Here is a 22619-nt window from a genome sequence, read left to right as displayed (position 1 = left end):
TGGTAGAGAGCCTCCTGCTGAAAGACCCCCTTCTGCCACAGCTTCAGTAGTGAACTGAGTTACCCAGTGTAAGCCCTCCCCTACTCTCACCTCTAGTGGAAGGAAAAAAGGAAGTAGCAGCATTTACCTGAAGACTTTTCCAGGCTTTTTTTGTTCATTTTTAAATCCCCCACAGCACAGGGAAGGCAGGAAGGTCCCATCTGTAAAACACTTGCAAAAGCAAGGCTTTTGGGTGCACCAGGCTACAGGAGTTTGGACGAGTGATACGGGGCACATTAAAAGCCAATTAGGATCTGTACAGCTGGGTTCTCATGTACTTACCACCTCACAGGCTTCTCTTTTTGAAGAGCAAGTCCATTTACCAACCTACTCAGCAACAGTAGTCTTGTAAAGTGTACATGTAACAAGTCACAAGTTGTTCCATTTATTTGAGTAAATATCTGGTAAATAAAATCATCGGTAAACATTACAAAATTAAATACATTAAAAAAGCTTGCCAGTATACATAAAATTCACAAACATGTACTTCTTTTGAAAAATAAAATATGTTCAGAGCACCCTTGATATAAAATGCCTGACTAGTGTCACCTACCAGCATATGGTAGCTTATTGAACATTTCAGTTAGGACATTTTCTAAGAGGGAGCAGGGATCTCTCTTCTGTTCTTGCTTTTACAAGTAAGAGAGCCCCAGTTAAGAAGTCTCCCCACTTCTCAGGGCAGAGCCATAAACGAAGGCTATAATATTCTTTGCCTACCTTAATAGGAGAGGAATCTGCATTCGATTAAGACCACATCACTAAATGCAAGACAGTGCTTGTAATTCATTTAGGAAGCACTGCGTTTCCTCCACCGTGAAGCAGCTTTTAAATGGTGGTGGGCATTTCTCTAGATATCACTGCAGGCCTTTATTCGGTAGAGGTTAGCACAGTTCCAAGACACCATGAGGTGGAGAGGAAATGATCTGGCAAAGCATCAAAGTCAGTCAAATAACTTTAGGTCTACAAATTAAGCCCTTAAAATTCCCAATTCTCATATGCTGCAGTCTAAGTGAGGAGATATGATTAAATTCTTCATTGGGCTGCTTTAAGGGTATTTAGAAAAATGGCAGCACTCATTTTAGTAATCTAAATTGGTACCTTCTGGTAGCAAATTTGCAATAACCACCATTTAAATAATTTACTGTAACAAACTTTTCCTTCCATCCATGTGAAACAGTATTCACAACCCACTTTATAATTTATGTACAGACAAGCACAAGAAACTTGACATCCATGAGTTAAATGTACAACCAACTTAAAAAACGTTATCCAACTAGTTGCAAGGAGAAGTCTCCTAGCTCTGTAAATTTACAAGATCTTCTGCTTCAGCACGTAGGCTTGCTGCCCCCCATCACTAACTCTTGGATTCTTCACTTGCTTCAGTAATCCTCAAGTGAAAGTTGAGCAGCATCCAAATTGTTGATATTCTTGATAAAAAAAAATTGACACTTAAAAAAGAACCCTTAAAACACACAAAAGAAATTCCTTGAGTCAAAACTGAATGAAATCAAAAAAGTTGTGGAGAAAGACAACTATTTTAATAGAGGTCTCGTATTCAAAGTCCCATTTCCCTTGTCATGTCTTTTACAGAGTGCTACTACTTCAAGTTATTTATATACTCTTCTTTTGAGGGGGGCTTAGTTTCCTCATTCCTCTTATCCGAGTTAGCAGCTCTTTGATAAATTCCTAGGAAAAAAAGATTACAAAACATGAGTAATTTTTATGATCCCATAATACCGTGATTTTGAGTTTTAAAATAATTCAAAGCAAACTATACATTTTTCTTTAAGCTTTTACTGCTAAGCTGGAATTTCTCTGCCCTGATCTCCAGGAAACTTATATACATACTCTCATGGCGCAGCGGAGGTGTGAACAACTAGCTTTTCCTCTGCATGAGCGTTCAGGCTCAGTTGCTAGCTGTATTTCAAGCTTTTACTACACAGGGCCTTCTACCAACTGCTGAATCAAGCAAAATCTATGGCTGGATACAATGCAAATAGTCAAAGCAGACTTTCACAGTTTAAGCCTGCACAGAAATCAGCGCTCTTGCCAGAAGAGGTGTTTCTTTCACCACCCTCTGTGCCGGCACTAGCTTTTTGGTTGGCTGCATACTCAGCTGGAACAGAAAGCTGATCCAGCTAAAAACTCAGCTGTTTTTCCTCTTGCACTGCTACTTTCCAAACTGGCTCAGCCCTTCACCCAGGCTCACCACTCAGCTCCACACACAGGTTCATGCCAGTCTGAGGCAAGGCAGGAAACAAGGAGCCAGAGGCAGCACCACTGACTCGTGCTGGGTGAAACTGGTGTGGAGCTCAGTGAATTACACAGAGAGGAAAAAAAAAATTAAAAAATATTCATGGACCAAGTCTTTATTCACAGTGATACTTTCCCCAGCTTCAGCACATTTTCTCTTTGTAAACTGTGGGAGAACAGAAGCTGGCAGAGTTGCAGCATTATCTGAAATCCTTTTGGTACACCATTTCTTACAATGACTGCAGATGCATCAAAAGGTAAATCACCCCCTTACTGTCACATTGGGAGAATAATGTTTGCCCACACTACTATGTATACACCTAAAAAAAGGTTCTTATCATGCAATCATTTAGCTATAAACACGGAATGCAATTATGGATTTAGTCAGTCAGGTTGATGTGAAAGGACAAGAAGCGTGACTTCCTAGCTGAATGCTTGAGGCTAAACATTCCAGTCAACAAGGTCACCGCTTAAATGACAACACAGTACCTTTCCAAAAAAGTCACATTGAAACTTATATTATCCAGGTGCTACACTGTGCGTAAGGAAAGTCTCTGTAAACGTGTATTTTAACTTGAGAAAGATGTCAGATTTTTTCTGATGGGACCACAATCCTGGCAGGTATCACCGCAACAGAGCAGTTTCCTTTCCTGACAGTTTATGCAGATCTACACTGCACTGCGTGTACCACTGCACCACGGGTAGTGCTGCACCACCACTGGCTGTGGCTTCAGCCAACAGCAGCCAAGGCAGAGCAGTGCACACATCAGCATGGGCTGCAAACACTCACCGAGAACCTTTTATGTCCTGGCCTCCACTACTGAGCTAACTAGACCAAGGCCAATTCATACCAATATTGTGCTCCCCATCTGGACAGACTGATAGCCTAAAGAGATGATCAGAGAAGCAGATTTGTTAAGACCTCAAATACCCCCCTCTCCATCCTCTAGAAGCTGTCTTTTTCCACTTAGGCACAAGCCACTTCAACAATATCTACTCTGAACTGGTCAGAGAAAAGTATTCATCCATTCAAAGGTCAGAAAAAGGAAGGAAGCAGATTTACTCTGAAAATTCACAGCTTTCAGTGCACTATGCACTGGATGTGTGTTAACTTTTCATCAATGTAAAGGCCATGCAAAACTAATATGGCATGGTGCTGTTTGAAACATAAATGCACTTCAGGATTTTTCACTGTCAAACTCAAATGAAACCCTGCAGTGAAATCATCATAGAAGTGAACTCTCTAAAGTGATCTTAAAAGATTTTTACTTGAGATTAATGCTAGTAGTATTGCCTTTCAACAGCTCTTTCCATAAAAAACTGTACTCCCATGCCAAAACATCAGACTAAGACAGCTTTGGGAAGGAACAGACTGAAGTTCAGTTCTTCCCTTTATTAGTCATCTGTCAAAGCCACAAATACTCTGCACCACCTTCACCCACCGCCAAGGCAGCAACTAAACACTGAAACTGGGAACTGTCCAACTGCTCCACAGAAGCTGAAAATAAGAGCCCTACAGGAAGGGGCATTTGTGGAGTGGACAGGGACATCCCTGGTACTCTGACCGTACCCATTTGTGATATCCCACCTTGAGAGCAACCTCTGCCATTTCTCTTGCCCATTTTCTCCCACAACTCAGAAGAGTTTGGAAGAAGTTGCCCTTGAACTCGTTATGAAACACAGACAGGGGTCAGCTGCTTTTCATCACAGCAGGGGAGGGGAGCTCCTCCCCTTATACTCTGAAGCAGTCCCACAAACACCTTCTTTAGCAAAACAAGACATTTGCTGAAGGTTTCAAGCAAGTTCCACACCACCTAGAAACTTCTTAGTACTGCCAAGATGTAGGGGCAGCCCCCTAAACAGATGTGAAGTAATTGAGGCTGTTCTTAAGGAAGAGAAAGGGAGAAGAGAAAGGGAGTAGTATTCACTTGAAGTACACATAATGATTGAAAATGCTTTACCCCTCAGGAACTAATTTTTCTTGAAATGAGGGTCTGCAGTACCAAACAGTAAAACCCAACGAGCATTTTACACGTGGTAGACGTTTTACATAAATGCAGTAGGGCTGCTGTGCACATCCCATGGGTGTGCAAACCACAGCACTGGTTCAGTATATTTCAGATTTAAGTATCATTTTGCATGTGACACTTGCATGGAGCTGGCTGTGCTTGTGCCTTTCTTGTTTTGCAGCTCTCCATCAAGGAAAGGCAGCATTCTAGCCAAGACACACATTTTTCCCTCTTGGAGACAGGAGAGGAGACTTCACAGCATTTCAATAAGCCTTCACTTTATAACTAACCAACTCAGCTTTATGACAGTAATACCCATTTGTTTTCTCTAAACATCACAAAAAAAATTGCATTTTTATTCCTTGTGGACATTTGAGTTGAGGCTTGACAGAAGGCTTAATATCCACATCTATCTCAACCTCATACGCACACATTTTACACAGAGCATTTTACTGAAATCCCCTCTAGGAGTTTAGCACCATATTTGAAAGCTGATCATGTACCAATCTATTTTAAAAGTAGTTCTGTAACAGAGGTTGGATTATCTACTTATATAATACTTATTTAATTCGCAGAGCTGGAAAACATTTAACAGTAATTCCGCTAAAGACTCAAGAATTTATGAATTATTCCTTGGTGGGCTACAGCCAGAAATACACAGGACAGATCTACTTTTAGAAGAAAAATCTTGTACCAGCATTTTGGGTCTTGGTAAATGGAAAGAAAAAGGAAAAAGGCAAAATAGTATACAAACTCAGTTTAAATTATTTTAGATTTTCTGCAAGGAGACCACCTTTAAATACACTTTTGTTACAAGTACTGAGAGTCCTGCTAATTTATAATACAAAGTCATTGTTTCTAGAATTTGTTTTTCTAATTCTAAAGGCAAATTTAAATGAGAGACAGAGACTAAATCTATAGTTCATTTGAACTCATCTACAGTCAGCCTTAGGCATTTGTCTTCTCCCTTCTCTAAAGCTTTCCCTTGAATCAAAGGCATTCACTTCAGCAAAAGCATTCATCTAATGCAGAATAAAAACAAAATAAAAACAAAATAAAAACAAATAAACAAAGGTGAAATGATAATTCAGGAACAGGGAGGAAATCACTTTACCTCTCTGCTTTGGAGGTGCGATTCGTTGTTTTAATGAGGTCATTCAACAGACAATGAATTCCAGGCTTCCTATTCAAGTCTTCCAATTAATTCTAGAGACTAATTAGACTCTTCAGATTTCCCTTCCACAAACAGTACACAGTAAGACTAGTTCTTAAACCAAGATTTAGAGTTTCTAGTCCTCCTACTTCACTAGAGCATGAAACGAATCCTAAACCATCTTTCCTTCACAGCAACCAAATAAAAAAAAAAGGAAAAAATATCAAGATTTCCTTGACTGTTTGCCCAAGAGTATTTGGTTGAATGTAAGCAGTAAAGTCAGCCTGGATAGCTGTACCCACAGCTACTTGGGGAAGAAACTAAACAATAACTCAAAAATGCTATCTGAATGGGAAGGAAAAAAAAAATAAGGAAAAAGAAGAGTGACAAAGTGGTAACTCTACTGCTAAACACCTTCCCTTCCACACAGGCTCAAACCTGAAGCTGGTTGTACAAGAAGAAGGGAACTGATGAGGCTTTGGGAGAACGGGACCAGAAGCTGCCTTCTATTAGCAAGAACTGGTGCAGCATCTCCGTAGCCTCACTGAACAATCCCATCATCAGCCTCTCAGTGAGGCCACGGCACCATCAGTGCCCAGAGGAGGACAAGACACAGCAATTCAGCTGTGAGCCCTGTACAAGACATTGACTACACACCACAAAGCTTTGCTATGATCAAGACATGCAGTCCAGTTGTTCTCCAATTCGGCAGCATGTAAACAAGCACAGCTTATTCTTGTCAAATCACCATTTGTTCCTCCATTCTTACAGTATTGCTATTGGTATTTGTGAGTTGTATTCATGAGTACTTGCAGAACTGAAAACATGCAAGCTTCGCTCCCTCCAACACTGTAGCACAATATAGGGCAGATCTCAGCAGGCATATAAACTGAATTCAGAGCGGTCAAATGGATGAATGAGAAAACATGTTTTTCTAGAAATGCCTCTGTCTGCATTGCTTTTAAATATGCATGTTTCTTAACTTTTTTTCTCAACAAAATGTCCTGTTTGATTTCAAGTAATGTGGACACATCATACAGTTACTGTGGCTTAATAATTTACCACCCATCAGCTGAGCTGCAGTAAAAGTGTGAGCTCCCAGGCTCGCCCTGATGTAAGGCAGTACACTGCACTGAGGCTTTAGGACACATCTTTAGTTACTATTGCTTCAAACAGGTATCCTATGTATCGCTGCCTTGCAATTATATTCAAAAAAAACATAGTAACATTACTTTGAAATAGTTCCTAACACAATAGGACCAAAAAAAAATATAATCCTTCAAAAGTTTATAAGTTCCATTGCAGAAGGGCTGCGCTTTCTCTTCATGTCTGCATACTAAATACATATATTATCTGAAGACATACCCAAAATAGTTTTTAGTTTTAAAAACCACAGTGCCTGGACCACTCTAAAAAGCTGAATCACAAGCCTGTCCTTTGCTCCAACTAGGAATTAAACTTGGGGAAACATACGGTTAAGCAGATACATCTCTACCTTTCTCAAAATTAAGTGTTAAGAGCTGCTGAAATAGTCCAGCTGAGTAGCTAATGATTTAAATATCTGCCCAAGTTCTCCAAAAATTGTTTGGAAATTATATTGAAAATCGTTGTTATTAATTAAAAGTTCTCAGCAAAACAACTTTCTTATAAAATGCAACTTCATCTCCTTTTTCTCCCATTTTGCATTGAGTGAAGAATTATACTAACAAGATGGTCTGGATAGATTTAGTTCTGCATGGCAGAGATCTCAAGACCATTTGCCTGAAGCTTTGTATATTTCTACAAGAAAAGGAAGAAGCAAAGAAACCCCAAATCTAATTTATCCGGTTTTCTCCAAAGATTAGTTATCTGCAGACTTTGTGTAGCTCAGCTGCATCTTTCAGAGTCAGTAAACATAAAAGTTGCCCTCTCATTGGATTACTCTCCCATTGTAGTTTAAGAGTCTCCTTGTCATTTCTCCTGTCACCACTTTGGCAGTCCCATCAGCTGAAGCTCTAATTCCCATCAGCCACAAATATTTCGGATTTTCTCGCAAGCCCGGTCTAAATGGGTGGCCTTGCTGCTACCAATAGCAGAGATAGAGTAACACAGACTTAGCCAGACTCCTTCAGAATATGTCTTGACAAAACCTCTTTGATTTCATGCCCACAACAGTCTTTCTATTCTAAATAACAGTCTACTATCAAGCATCAAAACCCTATCATCAAAATTACAGATATTCTAAGGTTCTTTCTTACAGTCACTGCTAACACGAGACTCAAAATTCTGTGACCTACATTAAGAGTCTCCATCACAAAGATGGAACCAAGGTCTGAGTGGGATTTTCCACAGGTGACACATGGCACTTAGTAAAGCACCGGCTGCTCTGTCACCTGCGTGATGAAGAGGAGGAAGAGCTGCTCCTTTTCAAGCACAAAAGTTCAGATCCAAGGTTTGACTATGGCACTGAATTTGCAGACAGCACACCCTTTTAGTTTGTGCAGTCTTAAACATGAATTGCTGCTCTCTCACATCAAGCCTTGTCTTACGTCAAGACTCCATGATACCTACCGTTTTTGAACTAGGTGTGGTAATAACAGAAAAGGGAGGCAGAGAAAGTGCAAACTGTCTGAAGAATACTTCTAGCACTGTTTAATTTTGCATGGTGGGAAAACCATCATCACGTGTCAAAGCACTGTCTACATTTGAGATCCCAAAGCCTATTATGGCTTGAGCCAGGCAGCTACTCCACTTCTCTTCAACAGGTCCAACTTAACTACATGGAGCAAGGAGATTCTGGCTCAAGTCAAAAGGATGTAAACTATAAAAACAAATCAGATATTGCAGTGATTAACACAAAAACGTATACTTTACAGTCTGCTAGCTACCAACTGTATCTCTTAGCCACTGTTTGGTTTTGTTTTTGTTTTTTTTTTTAATTTTCATGTTTGTAGAAACAGCCAAGTTGGCAAATTGTGCCCAGAAATTATTTTTGGTTTCTGACACTTTACAAAACTAACTTTAAATGACTGAATGACACATCAGTCACGTCGCATCTGAATCTTGATTAGCAAATCAACATTTTATTTTAAGGATCATTAATGTAAAGTTAAATAGCACCCAAAAATCATACTGCCTGTGTGCACTTTCCTGATTAACCTTTAGCTGTCTTGTTTGGGTAAACTGCATGACTCTTTACAACAAGATTTCCACATTAAGCAGATTTCCATTCAAATTACAACAACAGCTGTAACTGCTACCTTAGAAAAACTTTTAAAATTTTAGAGCACATTAGCTGCATTTCCCTTAAAAGAAAAGTTTCACAGAAGTTCCTCAAAGCTTACTGTCAGCTGCTATCTTTAGCCAATTTATTAAAGAGGCTAAGAATTCCTTGCACCTTTCAAGTGACCTGGACAACTCTGCTTCTCCTGATAAAAAGTCAATCCAGAATACGTGCCAAAGAAAAAAAAAAATATCAGTCTTCCCTTAAGCTTTAGTCTAAATGGAAGACACTAGGCAAAACTGACTTAAGACATACATTGGGGTTTTTTTTTGCTTGTTTTTAAACAGAAGGGATAAGAGCTTAAAGTTATTAAGCTTTCTGCCTGTACTATTTTTCCTTATGTTCTGAACAGCAGAGACATCACATAACTTTTTTCCCCAGTTCGAGATTACTGCCTTTTGCAAACTGTATATCTCTTGATGCTAAAATCCCTACTGCACTTGATTTGCACTTGACCGTATTTGATTGGTCAGGAGAAATTCCATCAGCTCACATCCATTCTCCACAAATCTTTTAGAAATCCTTTCAAAAACCAATTACCTCAATAGTTTTGAATGGTCTGCAAATGTGAAAGGATTGCAGATTTTCTAGAGAAGGTGTGGATCCTCATATAGCAAGTTTAAGCCAACTTAAAGGCTCTTCTTAGTCCACAAGTGACAGGTTACAAATCACATATCTACTCTGAACTGGTCAGAGAAAAGTATTCATCCATTCAAAGGTCAGAAAAAGGAAGGAAGCAGATTTACTCTGAAAATTCACAGCTTTCAGTGCACTATGCACTGGATGTGTGTTAACTTTTCATCAATGTAAAGGCCATGCAAAACTAATATGGCATGGTGCTGTTTGAAACATAAATGCACTTCAGGATTTTTCACTGTCAAACTCAAATGAAACCCTGCAGTGAAATCATCATAGAAGTGAACTCTCTAAAGTGATCTTAAAAGATTTTTACTTGAGATTAATGCTAGTAGTATTGCCTTTCAACAGCTCTTTCCATAAAAAACTGTACTCCCATGCCAAAACATCAGACTAAGACAGCTTTGGGAAGGAACAGACTGAAGTTCAGTTCTTCCCTTTATTAGTCATCTGTCAAAGCCACAAATACTCTGCACCACCTTCACCCACCGCCAAGGCAGCAACTAAACACTGAAACTGGGAACTGTCCAACTGCTCCACAGAAGCTGAAAATAAGAGCCCTACAGGAAGGGGCATTTGTGGAGTGGACAGGGACATCCCTGGTACTCTGACCGTACCCATTTGTGATATCCCACCTTGAGAGCAACCTCTGCCATTTCTCTTGCCCATTTTCTCCCACAACTCAGAAGAGTTTGGAAGAAGTTGCCCTTGAACTCGTTATGAAACACAGACAGGGGTCAGCTGCTTTTCATCACAGCAGGGGAGGGGAGCTCCTCCCCTTATACTCTGAAGCAGTCCCACAAACACCTTCTTTAGCAAAACAAGACATTTGCTGAAGGTTTCAAGCAAGTTCCACACCACCTAGAAACTTCTTAGTACTGCCAAGATGTAGGGGCAGCCCCCTAAACAGATGTGAAGTAATTGAGGCTGTTCTTAAGGAAGAGAAAGGGAGAAGAGAAAGGGAGTAGTATTCACTTGAAGTACACATAATGATTGAAAATGCTTTACCCCTCAGGAACTAATTTTTCTTGAAATGAGGGTCTGCAGTACCAAACAGTAAAACCCAACGAGCATTTTACACGTGGTAGACGTTTTACATAAATGCAGTAGGGCTGCTGTGCACATCCCATGGGTGTGCAAACCACAGCACTGGTTCAGTATATTTCAGATTTAAGTATCATTTTGCATGTGACACTTGCATGGAGCTGGCTGTGCTTGTGCCTTTCTTGTTTTGCAGCTCTCCATCAAGGAAAGGCAGCATTCTAGCCAAGACACACATTTTTCCCTCTTGGAGACAGGAGAGGAGACTTCACAGCATTTCAATAAGCCTTCACTTTATAACTAACCAACTCAGCTTTATGACAGTAATACCCATTTGTTTTCTCTAAACATCACAAAAAAAATTGCATTTTTATTCCTTGTGGACATTTGAGTTGAGGCTTGACAGAAGGCTTAATATCCACATCTATCTCAACCTCATACGCACACATTTTACACAGAGCATTTTACTGAAATCCCCTCTAGGAGTTTAGCACCATATTTGAAAGCTGATCATGTACCAATCTATTTTAAAAGTAGTTCTGTAACAGAGGTTGGATTATCTACTTATATAATACTTATTTAATTCGCAGAGCTGGAAAACATTTAACAGTAATTCCGCTAAAGACTCAAGAATTTATGAATTATTCCTTGGTGGGCTACAGCCAGAAATACACAGGACAGATCTACTTTTAGAAGAAAAATCTTGTACCAGCATTTTGGGTCTTGGTAAATGGAAAGAAAAAGGAAAAAGGCAAAATAGTATACAAACTCAGTTTAAATTATTTTAGATTTTCTGCAAGGAGACCACCTTTAAATACACTTTTGTTACAAGTACTGAGAGTCCTGCTAATTTATAATACAAAGTCATTGTTTCTAGAATTTGTTTTTCTAATTCTAAAGGCAAATTTAAATGAGAGACAGAGACTAAATCTATAGTTCATTTGAACTCATCTACAGTCAGCCTTAGGCATTTGTCTTCTCCCTTCTCTAAAGCTTTCCCTTGAATCAAAGGCATTCACTTCAGCAAAAGCATTCATCTAATGCAGAATAAAAACAAAATAAAAACAAAATAAAAACAAATAAACAAAGGTGAAATGATAATTCAGGAACAGGGAGGAAATCACTTTACCTCTCTGCTTTGGAGGTGCGATTCGTTGTTTTAATGAGGTCATTCAACAGACAATGAATTCCAGGCTTCCTATTCAAGTCTTCCAATTAATTCTAGAGACTAATTAGACTCTTCAGATTTCCCTTCCACAAACAGTACACAGTAAGACTAGTTCTTAAACCAAGATTTAGAGTTTCTAGTCCTCCTACTTCACTAGAGCATGAAACGAATCCTAAACCATCTTTCCTTCACAGCAACCAAATAAAAAAAAAAGGAAAAAATATCAAGATTTCCTTGACTGTTTGCCCAAGAGTATTTGGTTGAATGTAAGCAGTAAAGTCAGCCTGGATAGCTGTACCCACAGCTACTTGGGGAAGAAACTAAACAATAACTCAAAAATGCTATCTGAATGGGAAGGAAAAAAAAAATAAGGAAAAAGAAGAGTGACAAAGTGGTAACTCTACTGCTAAACACCTTCCCTTCCACACAGGCTCAAACCTGAAGCTGGTTGTACAAGAAGAAGGGAACTGATGAGGCTTTGGGAGAACGGGACCAGAAGCTGCCTTCTATTAGCAAGAACTGGTGCAGCATCTCCGTAGCCTCACTGAACAATCCCATCATCAGCCTCTCAGTGAGGCCACGGCACCATCAGTGCCCAGAGGAGGACAAGACACAGCAATTCAGCTGTGAGCCCTGTACAAGACATTGACTACACACCACAAAGCTTTGCTATGATCAAGACATGCAGTCCAGTTGTTCTCCAATTCGGCAGCATGTAAACAAGCACAGCTTATTCTTGTCAAATCACCATTTGTTCCTCCATTCTTACAGTATTGCTATTGGTATTTGTGAGTTGTATTCATGAGTACTTGCAGAACTGAAAACATGCAAGCTTCGCTCCCTCCAACACTGTAGCACAATATAGGGCAGATCTCAGCAGGCATATAAACTGAATTCAGAGCGGTCAAATGGATGAATGAGAAAACATGTTTTTCTAGAAATGCCTCTGTCTGCATTGCTTTTAAATATGCATGTTTCTTAACTTTTTTTCTCAACAAAATGTCCTGTTTGATTTCAAGTAATGTGGACACATCATACAGTTACTGTGGCTTAATAATTTACCACCCATCAGCTGAGCTGCAGTAAAAGTGTGAGCTCCCAGGCTCGCCCTGATGTAAGGCAGTACACTGCACTGAGGCTTTAGGACACATCTTTAGTTACTATTGCTTCAAACAGGTATCCTATGTATCGCTGCCTTGCAATTATATTCAAAAAAAACATAGTAACATTACTTTGAAATAGTTCCTAACACAATAGGACCAAAAAAAAATATAATCCTTCAAAAGTTTATAAGTTCCATTGCAGAAGGGCTGCGCTTTCTCTTCATGTCTGCATACTAAATACATATATTATCTGAAGACATACCCAAAATAGTTTTTAGTTTTAAAAACCACAGTGCCTGGACCACTCTAAAAAGCTGAATCACAAGCCTGTCCTTTGCTCCAACTAGGAATTAAACTTGGGGAAACATACGGTTAAGCAGATACATCTCTACCTTTCTCAAAATTAAGTGTTAAGAGCTGCTGAAATAGTCCAGCTGAGTAGCTAATGATTTAAATATCTGCCCAAGTTCTCCAAAAATTGTTTGGAAATTATATTGAAAATCGTTGTTATTAATTAAAAGTTCTCAGCAAAACAACTTTCTTATAAAATGCAACTTCATCTCCTTTTTCTCCCATTTTGCATTGAGTGAAGAATTATACTAACAAGATGGTCTGGATAGATTTAGTTCTGCATGGCAGAGATCTCAAGACCATTTGCCTGAAGCTTTGTATATTTCTACAAGAAAAGGAAGAAGCAAAGAAACCCCAAATCTAATTTATCCGGTTTTCTCCAAAGATTAGTTATCTGCAGACATTGTGTAGCTCAGCTCCATCTTTCAGAGTCAGTAAACATAAAAGTTGCCCTCTCATTGGATTACTCTCCCATAGTAGTTCAAGAGTCTCCTTGTCATTTCTCCTGTCACCACTTTGGCAGTCCCATCAGCTGAAGCTCTAATTCCCATCAGCCACAAATATTTCGGATTTTCTCGCAAGCCCGGTCTAAATGGGTGGCCTTGCTGCTACCAATAGCAGAGATAGAGTAACACAGACTTAGCCAGACTCCTTCAGAATATGTCTTGACAAAACCTCTTTACACAGACTTAGCCAGACTCCTTCAGAATATATGTCTTGACAAAATCTCTTCGATTTCATGCCCACAACAGTCTTTCTATTCTAAATAACAGTCTACTATCAAGCATCAAAACCCTATCATCAAAATTACAGATATTCCTACTATCAAGCATCAAAACCCTATCATCAAGATTACAGATTATATTTTAAGGTTCTTTCTTACAGTCACTGCTAACACGAGACTCAAAATTAAGTTGCCCTCTCATTGGATTACTCTCCCATAGTAGTTCAAGAGTCTCCTTGTCATTTCTCCTGTCACTACTTTGGCAGTCCCACCAGCTGAAGCTCTAATTCCCATCAGCCACAAATATTTCAGATTTTCTCCCAAGCCCGGTCTAAATGGGTGGCCTTGCTGCTACCAATAGCAGAGATACAATAACACAGACTTAGCCAGACTCCTTCAGAATATATGTCTTGACAAAATCTCTTCGATTTCATGCCCACAACAGTCTTTCTATTCTAAATAAGTGTCTACTATCAAGCATCAAAACCCTATCATCAAGATTACAGATTATATTTTAAGGTTCTTTCTTACAGTCACTGCTAACATAAGACTCAAAATTCCCTGTGACCTACATTAAGAGTCTCCATCACAAAGACGGAACCAAGGTCCGAGTGGGATTTTCCACAGGTGACACATGGCACCTAGTAAAGCACCGGCTGCTCTGTCACCTGCGTGATGAAGAGGAGGAAGAGCTGCTCCTTTTCAAGCACAAAAGTTCAGATCCAAGGTTTGACTATGTTCTGTGACCTACATTAAGAGTCTCCATCACAAAGATGGAACCAAGGTCTGAGTGGGATTTTCCACAGGTGACACATGGCACTTAGTAAAGCACCGGCTGCTCTGTCACCTGCGTGATGAAGAGGAGGAAGAGCTGCTCCTTTTCAAGCACAAAAGTTCAGATCCAAGGTTTGACTATGGCACTGAATTTGCAGACAGCACACCCTTTTAGTTTGTGCAGTCTTAAACATGAATTTGCTCCTTTTCAAGCACAAAAGTTCAGATCCGAGGTTTGGCTACAGCACTGAATTTGCAGACAGCACACCCTTTTAGTTTGTGCAGTCTTAAACATGAATTGCTGCTCTCTCACATCAAGCCTTGTCTTATGTCAAGACTCCATGATACCTGCTGTTTTTGAACTAGGTATGATAATAACAGAAAAGGGAAGCAGAGAAAGCGCAAACAGTCTGAAGAATACTTCTAGCAGTGTTTAATTTTGCATGGTGGGTAAACCATCATCACGTGTCAAAGCACTGTCTACATTTGAGATCCCAAAGCCTATTATGGCTTGAGCCAGGCAGCTACTCCGCTTCTCTTCAACAGGTCCAACTTAACTACATGGAGCAAGGAGATTCTGGCTCAAGTCAAAAGGATGTAAACTATAAAAACAAATCAGATATTGCAGTGATTAACACAAAAACGTATACTTTACAGTCTGCTAGCTACCAACTGTATCTCTTAGCCACTGTTTGGTTTTGTTTTTGTTTTTTTTTTTAATTTTCATGTTTGTAGAAACAGCCAAGTTGGCAAATTGTGCCCAGAAATTATTTTTGGTTTCTGACACTTTACAAAACTAACTTTAAATGACTGAATGACACATCAGTCACGTCGCATCTGAATCTTGATTAGCAAATCAACATTTTATTTTAAGGATCATTAATGTAAAGTTAAATAGCACCCAAAAATCATACTGCCTGTGTGCACTTTCCTGATTAACCTTTAGCTGTCTTGTTTGGGTAAACTACATGACTCTTTACAACAAGATTTCCACATTAAGCAGATTTCCATTCAAATTACAACAACAGCTGTAACTGCTACCTTAGAAAAACTTTTAAAATTTTAGAGCACATTAGCTGCATTTCCCTTAAAAGAAAAGTTTCACAGAAGTTCCTCAAAGCTTACTGTCAGCTGCTATCTTTAGCCAATTTATTAAAGAGGCTAAGAATTCCTTGCACCTTTCAAGTGACCTGGACAACTCTGCTTCTCCTGATAAAAAGTCAATCCAGAATACGTGCCAAAGAAAAAAAAAAATATCAGTCTTCCCTTAAGCTTTAGTCTAAATGGAAGACACTAGGCAAAACTGACTTAAGACATACATTGGGGTTTTTTTTTGCTTGTTTTTAAACAGAAGGGATAAGAGCTTAAAGTTATTAAGCTTTCTGCCTGTACTATTTTTCCTTATGTTCTGAACAGCAGAGACATCACATAACTTTTTTCCCCAGTTCGAGATTACTGCCTTTTGCAAACTGTATATCTCTTGATGCTAAAATCCCTACTGCACTTGATTTGCACTTGACCGTATTTGATTGGTCAGGAGAAATTCCATCAGCTCACATCCATTCTCCACAAATCTTTTAGAAATCCTTTCAAAAACCAATTACCTCAATAGTTTTGAATGGTCTGCAAATGTGAAAGGATTGCAGATTTTCTAGAGAAGGTGTGGATCCTCATATAGCAAGTTTAAGCCAACTTAAAGGCTCTTCTTAGTCCACAAGTGACAGGTTACAAATCACTGTTTTTACACGGCCTAAGTTAGCAGTCATGCAGTATTATTGGGCTTATCATGCTAGAGATGAAGAAAAGCTGCTCTTGTGGAAACAGTCCTGGGAAGTGACTCCCATTTTGGCAGCTATTCTCACAGAAGAGTGGATTAAGTATTCCTCTCAACCCAGCTATCTCAAAAGATTGTCAAGGAAGACGGATATTCTCCCAGGCAAAGGAGCTGCCTCCATTCCATCAGCAGAGGACTAAAGAGACAGGTCACAAGTTCAGTATTAAAATTTCACCTTGATCCAAGTGCCTGGAGGGCAGTCAAGCACACTTGTCTAGGACATTGTTTCCTGCAAACTGCCATACCAACTTAATTTACCAGTACGGCACAAGTATTTCCTGCAGTTCTATGACCAAGGCTCCCAGTGGAAAACTCACCAACATCTGTCACGCACCCTTATCAGAGCTCTGAAATTTGTCCTTGCATTAAGCTTCAGAGCTAAGAAAAAGAATTCATATTACATGAATTCTTCATGTTCAATGAAGGAGGAAGAAGGATAATTATTTGATTTTCTGCCTTCCTCATTCACCTTCAGATAACACAGAAATAAGAGGTCAGCACAGGAGTCTGCTAAAACTTTTGGCAACCTGTCCTGATCACTCACGACCCCCCTTCCTCTCGCTAGCCCGTGACAAGAGCCATGTCAGGCTCCAGATGCCATAGCAGTCTTCACACCTATCTCACAAAGAACAGCTAAGGTTCCAACAGCCCTTGCTGAGAGAAGGCTGGAGGAGGCTGACAGGAATCATCTCTCGTGAAGCGTTACTACAGCGAGACATCTGAAGACTTGATTTTTTTAGCCTGGCATCTCCATAATGGGAGATGTGTATTATCTGCTGAAAAGAAGCCAAAGTACAACACAGACCAAGCTATAAAAGTATGACCATGCAAGTCTTTCTGAGTTAATTCCCTGCACTGTCAAAAAGTTAACACCAGCAACTGTAATAGCTCTTCTGGAGGATTTTCCCAATCTACCACAGGAATCAATAAAAATGGCAAAGCCCTGAAAAAAGTATCATCTGATGGACAGGGAACTGTCTATTTAACCATATCAGTGGTTTTTCCTGACCATCTGACTATCCTTAAGCCCCAATAGTTTAAGTGGCTACAGCTTAAGTGGCTACAGCAGGCATTACAGAGGAACCAAGCTATATGCAGCCTTGTTCCAAAAACCAAATGCTTGGCTTTTAGTCACACACAGCTGAAAGGTCCCTGACTGAGGGAATCCCATGAGCCACCCACTCGACTAAATACTGCGCAGCAGCTACTGGTGGGAAAGCACTTACTCTATAAATTGAAGCAAGAAACTGACCCAAAACCTAGACTTTTTTTTTTTTTTTTACAGTGAGTTTTAGTTTTTGTTACAATATTTACTCTTCCTAGCAAGCACACATTACTATATGAGAAATAGGCTATATTGAGACTCGGCACATGAATGGAAATTCAAGTTGAAAGTTGAGTATTCTTAACTAAATCCTGCTAGCTCAGATTATCCCGTGATTGCATTCAAGTCCATTCACAAAACCAATTAGCTGAGCTGCATATCTACATAATGGTTCCCAGAATAAACAACTTTACTCTCTGCAACAAAATTAAGTGGCTTCACATTGAAGAGCACACAGTCCATCTCTCAAGTTGAAATTTCATGCAAATATAGTAGGGTTTTAACAATCTGATGAGAATTACATTAGTTCTCTTGTAACATGACAGCTTTAAGCATCAATAAAGTCAATAAGGACATTACAGAAAACAATATTGATACTTCAGCTGGAATGATGAGCAGTTACTCCACACAGCCCAAGCCTACTGTAGTCAAGGCCCAGACCCTCCCAGGATGTAAATCCCCAAGCCCATCAGCTACTCATTAACAGTCCTATATATATACTTTATCATAAGTATTAAAAAAAAGTTACTTTAGCTTTAACATAGCTACATTTTCAACACATGAAAGTAGTATTTAAGAAAAATCTTTTTACCTCTGTTGGTTTGTAGCAATCTACAAGAGTTTCCTAGAAGCAAAATATGAAAGTGTCAGTTCCAATACAGAATAACAGTGAACATAAGCAAGTCTACAGTATGAAACCTGGGCAAGGGAGTGGGGAAAGAAAAGGAGCAAGAACCAGAAATCTCTGCATGAAGCTGCTACTGAAAACCAAGTGTTACAGCAAGTCACCTTTGCTGCCTAAGTGGATTAGAATGATTTGCAACAGGACAGAAACGATGGCTTCTTCTGCCAGGCTGGCAGTTACAAAATGCCTCTCTCCAAGAAGAACCTAAGAACATTTCTCCCTGCAACACATGTGACATGTAACTTTCTGTGAGGGCACCACAGTCTTTGTAATGCAGAAATACAGACATCAGCTAGGTCAGATATTCCCAGCAGGATGGCTGCAGCAGCTACTTCAGACATAAGCAGGAAAGCTATTTATGAATGCTGAGTGAGCAGCCTGGGGCCATGCCCCATGTCTCAGTGGGCACTTAGAACAGGGTGCCAGTAGGCACTGCAAGTCAGATACGGTGCATCTAAGCACCACCTTAGTCAACTCCCAGAAGTGAGCTGAGGGCAAAGGACTGCTCTGGGACAGGTTTCCTTTAGTGCATCTGAAAAGATTATGAACAGAGACCCTTATATCTAAATCAAGATATAAATCCAATATATGTATCTGTATTAAGACAATGATGTTTCTTTCCTTCTCGCCCTCATTCTTCCATTCATTAACTTTTACCTTAAGCAGGATTCAGAGAATTAGAGAGCTGCTTTGGATTGTATAATTTCAGGAGACAGCTGTTGCTGATCATCTCCTCCTTTTGTCAAACTTCTAGACAACTTACTCCAAGATAACTCGATGGGTTCCAATGTCTAGCTAGTATAGACACAGAAACCAGAGAAACAATTTCTAGTATCTTAAGGACAAGGGAGGATTTCTGGTTTGTATATTTCTGGTTTGCATGTATAGCTTCTGTGATTCACTGTAGCAGAAATATCTGGTAATCATAACTGAATCTCAGCCACATAATTTTTCTATGTGATTTATTTATTTTTCTGCTTTCTGTTCTTATATACCTGTAAAAAGTAGAATGAATCTTATCCGTCTCAGCATTTCTCCCTACATTACTGGATTATTTGAGCTTTTATTTACTCCTGTTGTCACCTACCTTCCAGAATTTTTTTATCCTAAAGGTTTTTTATTATCTCTGTACAGTCCAGTAGGTTATGCTAAACTCAGACTTAGGATCCTCCCTCTCAGTTTTAATTCTACATTTATATTCAAACATAGGATATGGACATTAATTCAGCTACACTCCAATTTAAAATTAGAAAATAGTATTACCTGTAATTTGAGAGCTCTCTCCTCTTCATTGGCTGCATCAAGAAGGTCATCAATGTCAATTTCTACATCTGGCATTTCTTCTTCCTGAAAAGCCAAAATTCCCACTTAGTCCATAGATATATCCTTTAACTAACCTCAAAACAAACCTAGTGAGAGCACGCATAACCCCAGACAAGAGGGAAATCAGTAAGGGACAGTGGCTTGATTCCTTGCTCCCGGGCTAGCAGAAGGCCAAGTTCCTTCCACACAAGAGGTGACAGCTCTTAAGCAACTTTTTCCCTCCCAGTCAGGAGTTGTGTTACTAACCCATGCCCAGCAGCAAAAGTCATGCTATTCTCACAGTACTGGGCAAGAGGATGAAGAGGTCAGAGAAGAGGAAGTAGATAAAAGCTGCAGCAAGCCACAAGATTGCTTTGAAAACACTCTTGATTGGACTGCTTATTGTGCTACACTATGGAAGATCTCCATTGCTTGAAGCTGGCTTAGAAGGAAGAACTCAAATGTCCAGGGCCCACAGTGAAGCATGAATTCTAAGGCATAAAGTATTTTAGATAAATTTGTTTTTAAACCTCCTCCACCCATACACTTCTCCCTTTGCATCACCAGCACATCAGACACGTTGTTCCCTGAGTCAGAGCAGCAGTCCACACATTTATTTTTTTTGTGGTTGGACTCGATCTCAGAGGTCCCTTCCAACCACTAAGATTCTGTGATTCTGTGATTTTGAAGGACCCTTTAGTTCTGGAATCCCAATGAGAATTCGTTGTCCACAGATATCACCAATTATTGCATTTACAATTATGCAAAAAAATACTCTAGTGACCATTTCTTGCATTTTCTCACCATAAAAGACACTTCAAAATGGTAAAGCAGCACCTCAGGGCACACACAAAACAACCTGGTCTCAGCCTCTCCCCAACCCCAAGTCCCAACCTCACAGTGGCCTTAGTGTGAGAGACACATGACCCCTGCTCCATCCACACCAACACATGGGAACTGCGAGTCTGTCCTCTCCCACTGCTGCTGCATCACCCTGGCACCTCCTGAATGAAAGCAGGGACCCAAAAGTCTCCAAAGGGGAGGATGGATTTGAGAGTCGGGACGAAGCAACAAGACCACTATCCCCAGCAGCAGCTGTCATCTTTACTCCAACACTTTTCAAGATCCTTTAAAGAAGCATTTTGACAAAAAACCGCGGTGGTTCCAGTGATTTGCAAAAGTTTCAACAATTGTGAAATTATGAATTTAACTGCTCCAATAGCAACTGCCACAGGGAACACCAAACTTACCCTTCTACTGGATAAAAGAAGGGTCCAAACATTAGCAAGGAAGATAACGAATTCTCAAGTTAATCTAATAAAAGTTAAGTACTTAAGTGCCAAACAACTACCTATTATCAGAAGATCCAGCTAAAACATCATCTGTTCAACATTTATTGGGGTGTAAGGAAGACAGACAGAAGTAGGATGATTAAGTCCCCCATTCCCCACCTCTGAAGGAAAGCGTACAGGAACATGCTAGTGCAGCTGTGCAGGCTGTTAGACCCTAATGAATAAAAATATACAATTAGCCCAATTAGCAGGTTTGCTCTTTCAGCATGCATTTTAGACAGAAAGGAAGTGTGGGCAATTTGTTAAGATGAATCATAAAAATACTAGTTACTGTAACACAATCTGGCAAGAAGGGAGTTTCTAACCTAATGCTATAGACTCATTAGCAATTTAAACAACAGGGGGAAGAGGAGAGAAAACAGCCTTCCACAGACTATAACAATATCCAGTAAAAGCCAGCAGAATTGGAAAGGATAAAGCTTAATCCATAACACAGTACACTTAGTAGCTTACTATCCCAACTCTACATTAATTCACATATCACACCAAGAACCAGAAATTCCCCAAATAGACAGTAAACCTCCTGAACATTTGATCTAAGCAGCTCACTATAAATACTGTTGAGATAAGGTGCCTGGAGTTACCCTTAACAGTGTAAACTTATCAAAATACACATCCATGGATCTGCATAATGGCCGATTGTGCATCTGTCTGCACTCAGAAGCACTGCTCAGCACACTGACTGTTTTGTCAGATACACATTTTGAACTCTTGCCTGTCAGACTGGCATTCTGGCAAACTGGAACGATATTGAAAGGTGACAGTGAGGGGAATTCCCTAGAAGGTATATAATGCTTTTTGTGATCACATTTCATTGAAGCTGAGCGCTCCTGAAAGGTTAGTTTTACTCTGATTGGTACCGGTCACATGGGAGAAATCCTTGCTTCTATCCCTCTTCCCTTCTTCAAATCATCTTTCTCCTACATCTTCAAGGTTCAAAACATCAGTCCAGAGGGCAACTGTACCAGCAATTCACTGAAGCTTTGTTATAAGAGGTAACACAGCTCCTCTACATCAAGAAAAGCCATAACAAAACAAAACAAAAAAATAATCAAGAATACTTCAGAAAGAAGGGACTATGGTTGTGTCTGACATACCAGCATTCAATTAAGTTACATTTTCTGTAAAAGAATCATGTGTATCTTCATCACTTGACAGCAGATCTGAACTCTGATACACAACACAAGTAGAAGGGGGGAAGTCCTACTGTGCCTACACAATCTCAAGAGTTTTATGTTAGGCATGGAAAAGACGTGCCTAGGTCAGCAGCCTGACCGCTGCACAACAGCGGAGGAAGAAACAGTCAGGTTTTCTGTTCAGTTCTATTGGTGAGATAAGCGTGATTGATCCTACTACAATTAAGCAGCCAGATCCAGATTAGTCTGCATTGATCCTACTACAATTAAGCAGCCAGATCAGTCTGGAGCAAGCCTGGAAGGTGCTGTGCATGGCTGAAGGGTGGTATTTCAAGGGTCTGGTTAGTGCCATGAGGTTGTGCAAGAAAACCAAAACACTGCCATGTTCTGCTCCAGTGAGAGGGAGACAAGGTGTTGCCAATAGCAGATGATGGAGGGAAGAAAGAAACCACAAGAAACTCCAGAAAGGCTAA

At 39.8% G+C, this 22619-nt stretch overlaps 1 long non-coding RNA gene across 1 annotated transcript; it reads right to left on the bottom strand.

The window, feature by feature from the left end:
- Positions 1 to 390: 390 nt before the first annotated feature.
- LOC106892947 lies at positions 391 to 19706 on the bottom strand. The gene is made up of 3 exons (XR_001412952.1): positions 19620 to 19706; positions 18264 to 18296; positions 391 to 1725 (listed from the first exon to the last, which is right to left on the bottom strand). It is a non-coding gene; the product is annotated as an uncharacterized LOC106892947 (long non-coding RNA).
- Between the last annotated feature and the right edge of the window lie 2913 nt (positions 19707 to 22619).

This window comes from Calidris pugnax, unplaced genomic scaffold, assembly GCF_001431845.1.
Source record: "Calidris pugnax isolate Ruff unplaced genomic scaffold, ASM143184v1 scaffold24, whole genome shotgun sequence".
NCBI classification, from domain to species: Eukaryota; Metazoa; Chordata; class Aves; order Charadriiformes; family Scolopacidae; genus Calidris; species Calidris pugnax.
This window is presented reverse-complemented; position numbering and strand designations above follow the sequence as displayed.